Source organism: Rousettus aegyptiacus, unplaced genomic scaffold (assembly GCF_014176215.1).
Source record: "Rousettus aegyptiacus isolate mRouAeg1 unplaced genomic scaffold, mRouAeg1.p scaffold_m13_p_7, whole genome shotgun sequence".
Taxonomy (NCBI): Eukaryota; Metazoa; Chordata; class Mammalia; order Chiroptera; family Pteropodidae; genus Rousettus; species Rousettus aegyptiacus.
The window spans coordinates 37825998-37840517 of record NW_023416310.1 but is presented as its reverse complement, the minus strand read 5'-3'; the positions used below and the strand labels follow the sequence as shown (position 1 = coordinate 37840517).

The following is a 14520-nucleotide window of genomic DNA, read 5'->3' as shown; positions in this document are numbered from 1 at the left end:
CCTGCAACCCTCTCGGGAGACCCGAATCCAGTGTTTGCTTCTCTTTCAGTGGAAATGAATGAGTGAACTTGTTCCCCAGGCTCTTGGCCAACAGAACTGGGGACTATTCTTGGAAGTTGGGATGCTTTTTGAGTTCTTGGGCTTTGTAAATTGCTAGATAGATAGCTCTGGAGGGGAAGGTGGGGCTTGATGTGGACTTGGGAAATTTCGACTTTAGATAGAAAGGAGGAATATTTTTCCAAGTGAGCAGTTGAGATGAACAGACATGTAGAAACAGGTATAATAATGAATATTCTGGGCCCTGTGAATAATTCATCTGAATGTAAGTAGGAAATCAAAGTTGCTGAGCCTGGATGGTGCAACCTGGGGGCATGGCCACCTTTTTTAGAGTTTAGTTTTATTCTTTGGGCAAACCAGAGTCATTGAAAGCATCTAAGTTCAAGTATTTTAAGATCGAAGAAGAGTCCTAGAATTGTGAATTAGGTAGTAATAATTCCAAAGCTAGTTTCACAGGAGTCTCTTTTGGGGTCTCTTTCTCAAAGGCCAGTGATAATTATATTTTTCTTGATAATGAAATTCTCATGCTCTTAGAGTTGCCATTCTTTATATGTTTAAGGACCCCGTTCCAATTTTAGATGTGGTTTAAAAAACCTTTCTGTAACTCTCCTCTCTCCCAGTTGAGCTGTTGGGCTGCTCTTGTCCCAAGCACAAAGCCTATATACTCTCTCTATATAAAGTATATAAAGAGTGTTCTTATTCTTTTTATAATATTATCATATGCCCTTATATAGATGTTCTTGAATTTATTTAACCTATCTACTATTGATGGATAGTTAGGTTATTTCCAATATTTTGTTATAAATTACACTACAGTGGATACATTTATACTTACATCATTTTGCATACGTTTTGGTACATTTGCGAGATAGATTCCTAGAAATATTATGGGTGAATGTCATTTTTAGTTTTGATAGATATTGTTGTATTGCTCTCCACCAAATGCTCCTACCAGTGGTGTCTAAGAATGGCAGTGTCTTCTGGCTCACCACTACAGCATTCTGCTCATCTCTTTAATCTCTGCCAATGTGATAAATGCGAAAAATTTCTCATAGTAGCTGTAATTTGTGTTTCCACAGAGAAAACTGAAGGCATTGGAGAAAACTCTGATTTCATTTCTACCATAACTTTAAACACATCTAATCCCACTTTTGTCCCTTCAAACTCCTTCCTGCCTGTGGCACTGAAAGATGTGCATTTCCCTCAGACAAAGACTGGTCCTTTTGTATATGTTCTAGATCTCATTCCTTTATTATCCTTACACAACGGTCTTCATTGATGACTCCTCCTTTTTACTGTGTCGTTACTAAATTCTTTCCATTGACTTTCAAATGATCTTTAGTAGCTCCCACTCTTAAAATGTCTTGTCCTGACCCTGATTCCTCTCTCCAGTTACTACTCTCATCCTACTTTACAGCTGAGTCACAAAAAAGTTTGTACAAATGTTTGTTTTTTCACTTCCTCACTTCGCAGTTGTTCTTCAGCATGTACGCATGTGTCTTCTTTTCCCCCACAGCTCCCGGCTGTTCTCGCTGAGGTCACCAGTGACCTCCGTGCTTTTCCACTTAATGTTAACTATTCAGGTCTCAATTTTCTTGATCTCTTCTTAGTAGCATTTGTCAGTGTTGACTTCTCCCTTCTTCTGAAATGTTCTCTTCTCTTGGTGTTTCTGACACCACACTTCCTGATTTCTCTTCTACGCTGTGGATAATTCCTCTTGGCTTCCTTTGCTGCTCTTCTTTCCTTACCAGCCCCTCATTATTGTCTTTCCCAGGACTACGGTATCTGTTTTTTCTTACATTTTCTTCTCCCTCAAAGAGATTTTATTTCACTCTCAGTAATTTAAATACTAATTATATACAGTACCTCCAAAATATTTATCTCTAGCTGCAACTTCTCTTCTGAGTTCTAGGCCTGTATGCCCAGCTATGTACTTTAAATCTTAATGCTTAACTCACTCGCATTTTAAGTAAGATGTCCAGAACTGAAATCTTTCCCTCTCCACACACCCTCAAATATTCCTTCTCTCTAGAATTTCCCATCTCTGTAATTGGCACCTCCAACCATATGGTTGTACCTGCCACTGATTTCAGCATCATCCTGGAAAACTCCCATAACTCCAGTCCCATATCAAATATATAAACATTTGTGTTCTTTTCATCTTTGACTTATATTTTGAGTTCACCAGGTTTTCCTGTTTCTAATGATTCTGCCTTGATCAGAGGCATAACATCTTTTTCCTGGATGGACCACTACGATAGCTTCCTGCTAAAATCCCTGTTTTCACTTTTACTCATTCTATAGTCTGTTCCCATGAAGCAGCCAAAGTTTCTAAGCACATCAACCAGGTAATGTTACTTCCCTTCTTAAAACCTTTTATATAGGCTTTGCATCATACTGACAATAAAATCTAAACTCTCTATCAGGGTCTAGTGGCCTTCCTGATATCCATGCTCACCCTGCTTCCTGAGTAACAAATTTGCCTGGTTACAAGATTGCATTTCCTTTCCTCCTTGTGGACAGATGTGGTTACGTAATAGTCTCACCAAAGATATATATGTACAAATGTTGCTTGGGAGTTCAGGGGAGGATCCTTTAAGGAAGCCACTTAGGGCGCCCCTTTGGCCTGTCCTCCATACCTCCTTCCTGTTGCCTAGTGCAGATGTGATAGCTGGATCTCCACAAGCCTTCTTGGACCATGATGGGACCTGCCAGATAGAAGCCACATGCTGAATGGTGGTGTAGAAAGATAGAAGGAATCCTAGTCCTGAAGTCCATGGAGCTGCGGTCCCTAAACCTGGACTGCTAAACTCTGGATTTCTTTGACATATTTTTCTTCACACCACTGTTATTCTGTGTTGTGGTTATATGCTATTGAGCTTAATGTTAAGTGATATACATGGTTCATAAGGCCCTACTTGATGACCTGGCCCAGCTTTCCTCTTTGACCTTGTCTTGTGCGCCTGTCCTTCTGGATCACTGTTTACTCCCAATACTGATCTACTATTGGTTTCTTGAACTCCTTCCCACCTCGGGGCCTTCCCACCTATTGTGCCCCTACCCAGAATGTACTTTTACTCCTTTTTTACTTGGCTAATTCCTGTCATCTTTCAGGTTCAAGTTTAAATGTCATTTACTTGGAGAAGACTTCTCTAATTCTCTGATGTAAATTATATTTCCTGTATCTTTCACACCACTCTAATTTTTCCTTTACAATACTGATTACGATTTGAAATGACATTTATTTATAGGTTTTTTTCTTTTTTTTCTCTTTATGTCTGTTTTCCTACCGTGACAAAATCATGTCTGTTTTCTCAGTTCTTTTACTTAGAACCTAATTCTAGGCCAGGCATATAAACAGATAGTAATCAAATGAATGGAAGAAAATATAGAGTACAGTTTAGAGAGTGGGATCAGGAATCTAAGATTCTGGATTTTAATCCCAATTCTTACTAGCTAAATTACTTAACTTCTTTAAGCCTCATTTTACTGATCTTTAAATGAGGCTAATAGTTGAACATTCCTTAGGGGATTGTGGTGAAGATTAAGTGACCAAATAGAACTAAAGAATTCAGCATAATGTCCTTTGCAGAGAAAATACTCAGTATACACTAGCTATTATTAATGGAGAAATGAAGAAATCAATGAAAAAACCCAAGGTCATTTTAGCAGCGTGTTATCTGACCCAGGAAAGAGACCGGAGCTCAGTGGTGGGCTTCATTGGCTGAGGTCACAATGCCTTTGGCCAGAGGATAGTGTGGAATATTGTTTGTCATGGGCATTTTGAATGTCTCCTCGACCTGTTTGTAGGGGGAACTCAAATGCCCCTGCTCCGACAAGGTCCACTCTTGGCCTTTGGGACTTAGTTCTCTGGTTTTTGCAGTGCTTTGATTCACCATTCGGGCACCTTGGGTTAGGTTGCTCTTCGAGCCTATCTCTTCTGTCCCCAGGGAGGCCAGGCTCTTCCATGCTAGGCCATCTTTTATGTGCTTACCTTCCCCTGACTCTTCCCCTGGCCAATGAGCAAAATCCTTCTAAAAGTGAGGTTTTAGTCTTTATTTTCAAATGAGGTGAGAATTAAAACATCAAAAAGTGAAGAATGTGGGAAGGGAGGGGGTGGTTAGCTTCCTCTATGTAAACCACTCCTTACCCAATTACTTCAAACCCTAGCAAGATTTGGAGCAACCACCTCAGAGTTTGTTTTGGTACTATTAGGGAAACTCCAAAGCCACGGTTTTGGAAAGGCTTCAAACATTCCCCAGATGAGTCGTCTTTCCATTTATAAGGCACTCCAAAGTCCTGCATTTAGCAAGAGTGGAACAGGACACACACACACACACACACACACACACACACACACACACACGTCATGCAACAACCCACTCAGGATTCGCTGTAATACTGGCTTGAACATTTAAGAGAATACTTGAATAATACTTACCTACCTCACTGGGGTGTTGTTAACGATTAATTAGTTAATGTTTGTAAAGCACTTTGCAGATGTAAAGTGCTTGTATGAGTGCTAAGTGTTATTATTATCAAGCAGAAGTTCTATAGTTTGGCTGAAAAAAATATATATTTTACAATCACACTTCACTGTAAATAAATCAAGTTTATTTACTTGAGGGTTTTCTATTTAGGGTCACCTTCTGGTTTTTATCATTTAACTAATCTCTTTTATTTTCATTTGGGTTATGAATAGAACTGCCTCAACCTGCAAACCTCAGTCTTTCAGGTAGTTTCAAGACTACCCTAGGAAAATCAATTCCCAAGAACACTGTCCATTTCCTTAGCAGTGAGGCTGAGTATGTATTTCTTCAGCAAGAACTCTATACCTACCCAGTATCAAAGGCTTCCTCTGTAGAATTTTCATCTCATTTAGTTTTAAATGGAAAAAAGAAATACATTCAGAACAGTGTCCTGTCAAATAGGTCAGTAGAATAGATTTGGTAGATTCGATAATGATAGTAATAATAACAAAAATAGGGACTGGAAGTATTTTGGTTTCATTTCTTCACTTTCCTGTCTTCAGTCTGTCTTTGTTCTTCAGAAGATTGTGGAGAAGGTGTGGATAGGAGGCTGAGGAAGAAGCAAGTGGCTTCTATGGTGCAGCAGTATGCAAAATATCCAGTGGAAGAGCAGCCTTAATGAAGTAGTAAACTGTCTAAGTCCATAGCAACCTGCAAGTAAAGTACTTTCTTCCAGTGCCTCGGGCAATTCCATGGGAGTCACACTGGACCTTTCATGAACTTAGACTATAAATCAACAAGGGATATGACAATTGGGAAATGGATGAAACAGGAGAAAATCAGACAATGAAGGCTGCTGCTGCTTCCTTACTGAAAAGCACACTGTGTTTTCGATGGACCATATTCTTTGGTGTATGTGTGTGTGTTCAAGATATGGTTGGATGGTGGCTATTTTTAGCAGGGGCTTAAATTGTCCAGCTATTGGATCGGTACCATGCAAGGGTTACATCCTTAATGTGTAATTCTAGGGTAGGTGGGAACAATCAGGTTGAATTACTGACATTGTAAGGAAATGAAAAGTCAAACTGCTGACCATGCGTATTTTATATTATTTAATTAAAAGTAGATAACGGTGTATGAATGAACCACAAATCAGATAAAAATGGCAGCATTTTCTCATATTTAACACATATTTGACTTGCGGTTGTGTGACAATTTACCAGGTCTATGAAGTCTCCAAATAGAAAATCAGGAGCGTAATTAAAAAATACTGCAAGGGAGAAACAATATTAACTCCAACCCGAGCAGAGCTAATCACAGCCACTAGTTCCTGTCACTGTTATTCCTACTTAATGACTCTTCTCTCTTTCTTTTTAATCTTGAAATAAGAAAAGGAAATCATCAGAATTTTTATTTTAAATATACCATGTGCCTTTTATAGAAATAAAGTGGATGGATTATGAATTCTAGGTGTCAAGATTCCCTATTTATTTATTCATTTTAATGGAGTCTCATTAAATATCCAACAGTCAGTCATTCAAAGTCGCCCCTCAGGACAGAACTGCTCATTCACTGGACTATCTTTAGGGGTTTTGGTTTCATCACATGTACAGTCGTGGGGAACGTCCACCTACCCTTCTTCAGTATCACTGGAGTGACTCTCCCTAAATTGTGCAGAGAACATTCTCAGTGAATCCAGTCTCTTCAGCACTCGTTCAAATATGCCTGGTATGATCAGAGCTCAGCATCCTCAGATCCTGAGACCATGCCACAGTCTAAGGTCCCAAGTTAGCAGCGGTCACTGCCAGGCTCCACTTAGCTTTTAGACCAAATGGGGAAGACTTTGGTGCATTCTCTGCTTTCTGATCTTCAATTATTTGACGATCCTGTCAATTCACTCACCTTTGTTTAGAAATTTTCACGAAAAGATCTCACTATACCTTGATTTTTCTGTTAGTGGGTGAGTACATAAATATATTCAATGAAAAATTATTGATAACTGTTTGATATTTTAGTTCCTTTTTTCTGCTTTGGATTGTAAAAGACTTTGAGATATTTCTGCATTAGAATCTAGTATCATACTGTTACTATTCATGCTTCCGTTATCCTTAGAGTAAATCCTCTACTCTTTAAATCAAAATCTTGTATTTCTTACTCTTTTTTTTTGCTCAAAATTAAGAGATTGTTTTAATGATTTTTTTTTTTTACTTAAGGGTCTCCTTGGATCCAGGGAAAAGAGTTTGGTATTTTTTCAATAGAGAAGGGTTTCAGTTTAGAGGAGGTAGAGAGATATAGAGGTTAGTGATTCCAAGTAAAGAAGACCCAGCTAATGTTCTTGTGTCCTGAGCAAGCCTGATGAAACAGTTGCCCATGAAGGGAAGGAAGAACCTGGGCCAAATCAGCTGGGAGGACTGATTGTCTGAGTCAGCATGCCAGAGGCAGCTGGGGGTTGAGGAGATTTGTGAGACTTTTTTTGTGCTGTCAGGTCCAATGATCGATGTGAGGTTGATAACAGAAGGTACCGGGAAAGAGTCAAGACACAGTAGAATTGGGTGGGAGACATGGTTCGCACAAAGAATTCAAAACTAAGACAGTTTGGTGAGTATGGAAGAGGGAATCTCCATCCCCCTTGAAATACTGCCCAGGGGTCATTATGAGAATGGTCATGGTGGCTTAGAGGATTTTCACATGGTATGACAGGAAGTGGAAGGGTGAAACCCTCTCGGTTGAGGGATGCTGTGGAGTGTACTAAAATGGCCAGTAGAAAATAAATATATAAACTGAGTCCGAAGACAAAGAACAGCGTCAGAATTATTCTGTTTCATAGATTTTAAGAAATTCATGTTCTAACACCTTGCATCCCTAGCGTTGGTTTACACCTCATAATTGATGATATTTTGGATTTAGTAATATAAGGTTTGGTATTAATGCCTTTCAGGAAGGCACAAGAAAGAGATAAATCTCTGGCTACGAACAGTCCTCAGTGGATGTGAGGGGTAGAGCTGCGCTTTCTGTGGCTTAAGTGGGAGAATTATGAACATGGTGCTTTTGCCTGTCATGATGATTTTTCAAATGAAGTTTTTGGAATGTCTCACTCATATGCTTGGATCTCAGTTTCCTCTTTTATGATGTTGCCACCTATTCTTTCTCTTTTTTCCATTTTGATTTATATGTATTAAGAGTAAAGTAGGGTTGGTGGAGAGATCAGGTTATATTCGGCCCCTCGGAGAGGCCTTGCCAGACCACCCAAAAAATACCATTACATCACCTGATTTTATTCTCATAGTACCACTTAAACTTTTCTGAGTTTCCTTTTAATTCATTGATTAATTTTTCTGTGGACCATCTTCTCTCTTAGAATGTAAGCTCAAAAAAGGCTTTGTTCACTAAAGTGTCCTTTGTGCTTTGAATAGTGCCTGGCACAGAGCTAACTCCTAGTAAACATATGTGGAATGAGTAAGTGACTATATGACCTTGAAAAGAGTTGAACTCTGTTTTTGGAGAGTTAGAGCTCCGTGGAGTAAATATATATAACGAGCATTATATTCAACTTATGTGTTTTAGGGTATTTTGTGGGTCTTCTACCTTTCCCATATATCTTTTAATGAAATAATAATAATAATAAAACCCTTAAAGAATCATGATTCTGGGTCTTTAAGACAGCAACCTTTAAAATATAGCTTGAGATTTTCTAGAATTTTAAATTAAAGCCTCCTCATCTCCCTGTTTGGGCTTATGCATGCTGATCCAGCTTCAAATCAGCTGACAGCTATTATTTACCCTAAAATTAAAAAGCAAGAAAACAACCTGTCTTCTTGCAAACAGACATTCATGGAGAGTTTTGGCCTTGTTATGTTGCCTATGGTCTTAGTGATCCATATTTATATGGTTATAAAATATCTCTCTCATGTTTAAAATAGGTTTATAATGAATATTACACTAGTAGTTATAATTACTAAGGTTATCACTTCAACAAATTTAAACCCACTGAAAATACTATCAGAGGAAATTAACCTACCCCCACATACAGGCGACTCTCAAAATAGCTCACTTATTGCCTAGAGATGGAGATCATGCTAGGAGAAATTGTGAAAATGGACATGAGTCATGGAACAAACTTTTAGCTTAACCTACATTAATCTTTTAAGTAAACATCACTCTCAGAATGAAATTAACCTTTTTGATTTTAGCAGATCAGCTCCCATTATGCCTTCATTCCAAGTTAAAAGCAAAAATATAAACAAAACCTGTTAACGTTTTGAGTGTGTGTGAAGCAGTTATCCAGGAATCATTAAAGAATGTCTCTTGCTAAATTTAAGAGCAATTTGAAAGGAAGGTGTGTGCAAAGAGAAAAACTCTCCTGATCGTATTAGGGCCACCCCGATGCTGGCAGGGTGCTTGTCATGCTGGGCAAGAGTCATCCAGACAGTGTCATCACCATCATCATTTTTTGTTCAATGGTTCGAGGATGAGATTTGCTACCCATGTGGATAAGTAGTAAGTGTTTATCGTTCCTCCATTCTGAAACTCTTGTCCTTCTTTGTTCTACTTGGTGAGTGAACTTGTCTAACCTGTAATGACCCAGGCTTATTTTGTTAACCAACCATTTACTGATCATCTGCTCTTTTGCATACATTAGGCTAGGTTCTGGGAATACTAGGAGGGAGAGCCTGATCTTGCCTTTCAAACTGCTCAGGCATGTCTCTGGCTTTCCTGACAGTATTATGGCAGTGTGTAAATGACACTAGGGCATTTGAGTCACAAGTGGAAAAAGAGTCATCGTATCCCTGGAGCATGTCTTCTTTTCAGGCTATATTGAAAGGTGAGGTATAGACCCAACTATTAAATGATTCACAGAAACTTCCCTTTTGATCTAAATGTTTTTATTTTGAATTGACATGATTGTTGGGTTGGATCATTCCTTGAGTACCTTTTGTGATTTGCTTAGAATATGTGTCATTGTCTCCATTTTACCTATAAGGAAACTTAGGTTTAGAGGGGTTATATTAGATTCCTGCTGCAGCTGTAATAAGATTTAAAACAAAGAAAGTTGACCTGGGGTGGATGTGAGGAGAAGTTTTCCTTGAGGAAGTGATGTTCCAGTCAAGATTTGAAAGCTGAGTAGGCAGCAGGGGAAAACAATCCAGAATGATTGAGTGGCATGTGTAAAGGTCCTGTGGCAGGAGAGGTCATCAGCTTTTTGGGGATTGACATAAGGCTGGAGCACAGAGTGAGGATGCTTTTTCAATGTGAGTATTTCTAAGTGTGGTGACAACATGGAATATGATTCAGTGACTTCTCTATGTTGGCAAGCATTTTGAGGCCAGAGAATGTGCTTTTTCATCTCTGAATGTTCTGGCCCAGCACGGTGTATTGACTGACTTCATGAATAGATGCATGAAGAAATTAGCTTTGACCTTACATATATAGGGTGTTTGACAAAGCAGGTGAAATAGCCATAGTCCTTGCTAGGCGTTCTGTTTTCAAATCAGGGTGTCATAGTATAGCCAAGTATATTCTGGCCATTTGTTACACCCATGTGATTATCCTATGTGAGCAAAGGGTTGGTAAGGGAGCCAGGAGTCAAAACCTTTTTGCATATATTTGTCAAACAATCTAGGAAGGCCACTGGCCTGCGAGAGAAAGCCAAGATGATTAAACCCAAAACAACTCCTTCTACCCTCTAGTGCTTTCCTCTGGCAGGACATGACTGGTTGTGTCCTGAGGCCAGAGCAGCCGCACCCTACTGGTTTCTCCATCTCCCCTGTGGGGAAAGAGAATGGGAGGCTTTTCTGCCAGCCCACCTTCAGATGTTACTCCATTTTTAGGGCACAGCACCAGAAAAGAGCTAGCTTTAGGTCTTAAAAATAGAGAAATGTCTAACTAATGTACTGTATACTTGAAACTAATAAAAAATTAAATTAAAAAAAAAATAGGGACAGGCTATGCAGAAGGTTGTCCTGTCTCTCACTCGGGGAGTTTCACCTTCATTGTTCACCATGCTTTGGCTAGGACTGCCTCCTGTTGGGGGAGATGTTTGTGAAATACATAATTTTTATAAACACTCATTAGCTTCTTTATCTGAGAGGGAACAAATTTCATTTCTTAACAAAAAGCCCCCAAAAGGACAAGGTCTCAGAGATTGCCTTTGAACTCATGTATTGAAATTTCTCCTTGGAATAAAATTCTTAGCCACACAAATACTGCAAATGTGAAGGTCTGGCCATGAGAATCTCTCAGGCCTGCATTTAGAACTGCCACCATTCCAGACGGAAAGCTCTCAGGGCTGATAAATTGTGTCCTGGACAATGCCACCACACATGGTGGTCTCAACTCAGAGATGAATACGAGTTTTAAAGTTTACTCCTAATATAGAAATTCTAGGACAACCCACTAACCTTATACTTCTAAGACTATCTTCCATGTTGTCTTGATTTTCCTCTTTCTCACTTTTCTTGCTAATTTCTTTATTTTTGAGATGGTTAGAAGTACTGAAAATGGAGAGTGAATCAGAGGAGTTCCAGACCATGATCTGGCACTGAGTAGCCTGAGGCTTGTCACAGAACCTCTTTAGGCTTCAGTTTCCTCACATGTAAAACAGAGCACTGGACTGAGTACCCTGTGGCATGCCCACAGTGGTCTTCACATCTTTCTTGCCTCTTTTTCCCTCAGACAAACCCTTTTTCTCTCCCCTACCCATGAGATCCCCATCTTCTCTCTCCAATTGTATTCTTAACTTATATCCTGCTTCTCCTCTTTCTTCTCTCTTCCTTGTTCTTTCAGGGAGCAGAGGATCACAAGTCAAATTTGGCACTTATCCTCTTTGGACAATAATGAAGAGATTTCTAAGCCCCATTTGATAAGATACTAGGCATAAGTACATGAACAAGGGTTTTCACTACTTAGATTAAGACGATCAGCACCATCATAATACGGGCTGGGGAGAAGCCATGGGCTACCAAAATGTTCCTGTTCTCGAGGTAAAAGGAATTTGGAAGAGAGAGATTACGTGACAGCATCTCTTTCCCTTTCATTTGTGTGCCATTATTTATTTCCTTTATATTAGGGGCACGGTCCCCACGGTCCTTTCTCAGAGGGAGGCCAAGAGATTCCCCATCTATTTCTCTTCATGGAGCTCCAACTTCTCCCCCAAGAGCGGACAGTGTTGCGTAAACTCACAGATTCTCCTTCCTTTCATCTCCTCTCCTAGATTATCCCTTCTTTCTATTTTGTTTTTTCAAAGACAAGACCACCTTAGAACATGGCTTCTTCCAAAAGAGCACTTGGCAGCTCTCTTACAAGCCTGAGGGGAGATTGAAAAGTGGTTTCTTCTCTTTCCTAATACAGGTATTAAGCTGACTTAATATTCACTTACTCTGAAAAATCCCACTTCACAGAAACATTTTTTAACATGAGCCAAAGCGTCTTTCCCTAATTCAGCACAATTGCGCCTGGTTTATATTCATTGATGTTAAATGATTTCCCGTTTAATATCAATTGGAAATGGCTGATTTCCTACCCCAAACAGTACTTAATGTCAATTATGGCAGGCAGGGCAGAGCTGTTTTTCAATTAACTACACCACTCCATTTTGTTTGCTGGCGAGTGGTGCAAAATACATGCACACAGAGTCACTTCGTGAAACAGTGACAGAGAAGGATTCAGTATTGATTTTGCTTCCCATTCCTTACTGTTGGTTTGGGAGGTGCTTGTGTTGTGGGGGTGGGTGGGTGAATGAGGGAAGCTTATCTTTTCCCTTTTCTCCAGGGACCAGTCGTGGTTTAATAAGAACCTACCCTTCCATCAGAGAACCCTCCAGCATGGTGATTACTGAAAGTTATCGGGGAAAGTACACTCAGCTATAAACAGTCTTGCTAGAACAGAGTTCACAGAAATGTGGAAGGGGGTGTGGATTCATAAAGAGAATGTGACTATGATATGAATTCTCTAGTAATTTTCAGAAAGTCCAGGTGTGGTTGTAGCTAACATTTATTGAACACCTACTCTGGGTCATCAATGTTATGTTATTTTGAACCCTCTCAATAACCTTGTAAGAGATAGTATATACCTGTTTCATAGATGTCTATATCTGTGGCTGATAGGATTGTCTACCACCGTTGAGCTAATCAGCAGTTGAAACCAGTAGAGTTCAAATTCAGGGCTTTCCGATTCTCTTTCATGGACTAGTCTTCCTTTCTAATGAAACGAATGGTTGAAAGTATCTCCAATGAGTCTACAGAATCCCTAGGGTACTGTTCCTTAGGACATTAGAGGATATTACCAGAGAGGAGTGGGATCCAGTGGTTTCTTTTTTTCCTCGTCCTAGAATCCAAAGCTTCATACAGTCTTTTCTTAGGTTGCCTTGTGTTTTTCTCCCTCTCTCTGTGTGGAAGCCTTTCATCTCTCTACTGTCTATGCTAATTCTGTACATTTCAAGGACTAGCCTGAGTTGTCTATGAAATGTTTCTTGACTATGCTGCCCAACTTGGGCTTTTTCCTCCCTTTCAGCACTTTTACACTAAGATCCTGCTAACATTTTATGCATATGGCTGCATAAAACTTTCTTAAGAGCAGAAACCATGCAAGAAAGGACTTCAGGGTGAGGGGACTAATAGGTCTGAGTTGAAATCAGGTTTTGCGATTCCCTGTGTCATTCTTTCTGCATTTAACAAAGTACTATATGCCAGGCATTATGCTGGGAGCTATTGATACCAAGGAACCTATATACCAGTAGAGGTAACAGGAACTGAAGGGGCAGTTTTGATGGAGTACAATAGGTACAATGGGTTGCCCAAGACAGAGGTGCTTGATAATGGTTGAGGAGGTAGAGGAATCAGAGAAGTTTCTTAAAGTGAGCTTCCGTATTGAGTTTTGAGGAGGTGGTTGAGCAACAGTAGGACAGGTCAGAGAGAGATGGACGCCTGAGGGAATGTTTTAGTGCAGGAGTCAGTGGCTGCATGGGTATTGGTAACACTGGACCTGGCACGTTTTTGAAACTCTTGAGGCTCAATTCTTCATTTGCACCTTCATCTTAGGGATGATGTAAGAATCAATAATAGCATACATTTACTAAGTGCTTATTCTGGGCCTTGCATTGTTATAAGTGCTTTACTCATATTAACTCTTTGACTTGTCATAATGATTTTATGAGGTAGGCATTACTATTATGCTTATTTTTGCAGGGGAAAATACTGAGTCACAAAGAGTTTAATGAACTTCTTCACAGTAACCAAGCTAGTAAGAGGTAGGGCTGGAATTCAGACCTGGTGCTTTAGATCCCGAGCCTAACATTAGTTCTTAGCCATTAATCTATTGCTGTTTCTTGAACGAACTGCTCCATATGAATTGCACAGTGTAGTACCTGAATAAAGCAGTCACTCCATTAATAGTTATTGCCTTGATTTCTTTACTTTTAGGTTTTTTTTAAACCCTCCCCTATACAAAGGTAAGTTCTTTTCAGAACACCACTTTCTTAATTATAGGACTGTGCTAACTACATGGTGATCCCTGTTTCCATCGCTTTGGAACCTATTTCAATGTCGTACAAGTAGAAAACATATGAAATAAGCACTGGGATAGGTGCTTGTGCAGTTGAAAGTTGTCAGCTAGATTAGGAAAAAATAAAACTTATTATTTATGAGGTTGATTGGGCATCGAAATGCAGAGGATTTCTTATCTGAATATTGCTAAGCAGGTGGACAGCTCTTCTCTTGGATATTCTCTCTAGGATGGTTTGAGAGTGAGTCATTTTGGAGGGCGGGTTCTCTTAAGCTCTCAGATTCCGGGATAACTCATACATTTTTTGAGGTGGTTTGAGTGTCATACTTGCCAAGGTAATTTTTTCGTCCTGACCAATCTTTTTTTTGGAGGAAATATCAGATAGCAGTGCAGGGAATGATCCTATTAGTTGAAAACATGGTATATTATCAAGAGATGCTCTGACCAGCACTTGAAGATATACATTTTTCTTTCCCCTTCTTCCCATGTCTTCTGT

At 39.5% G+C, this 14520-nt stretch overlaps 1 long non-coding RNA gene across 7 annotated transcripts in view; it reads left to right on the top strand.

Annotated features, from left to right (window-relative positions):
- The window catches only part of LOC107502447, a 607862-nt gene that overhangs the window by 300423 nt on the left and 292919 nt on the right, over window positions 1–14520 (top strand). The window lies entirely within an intron of this gene.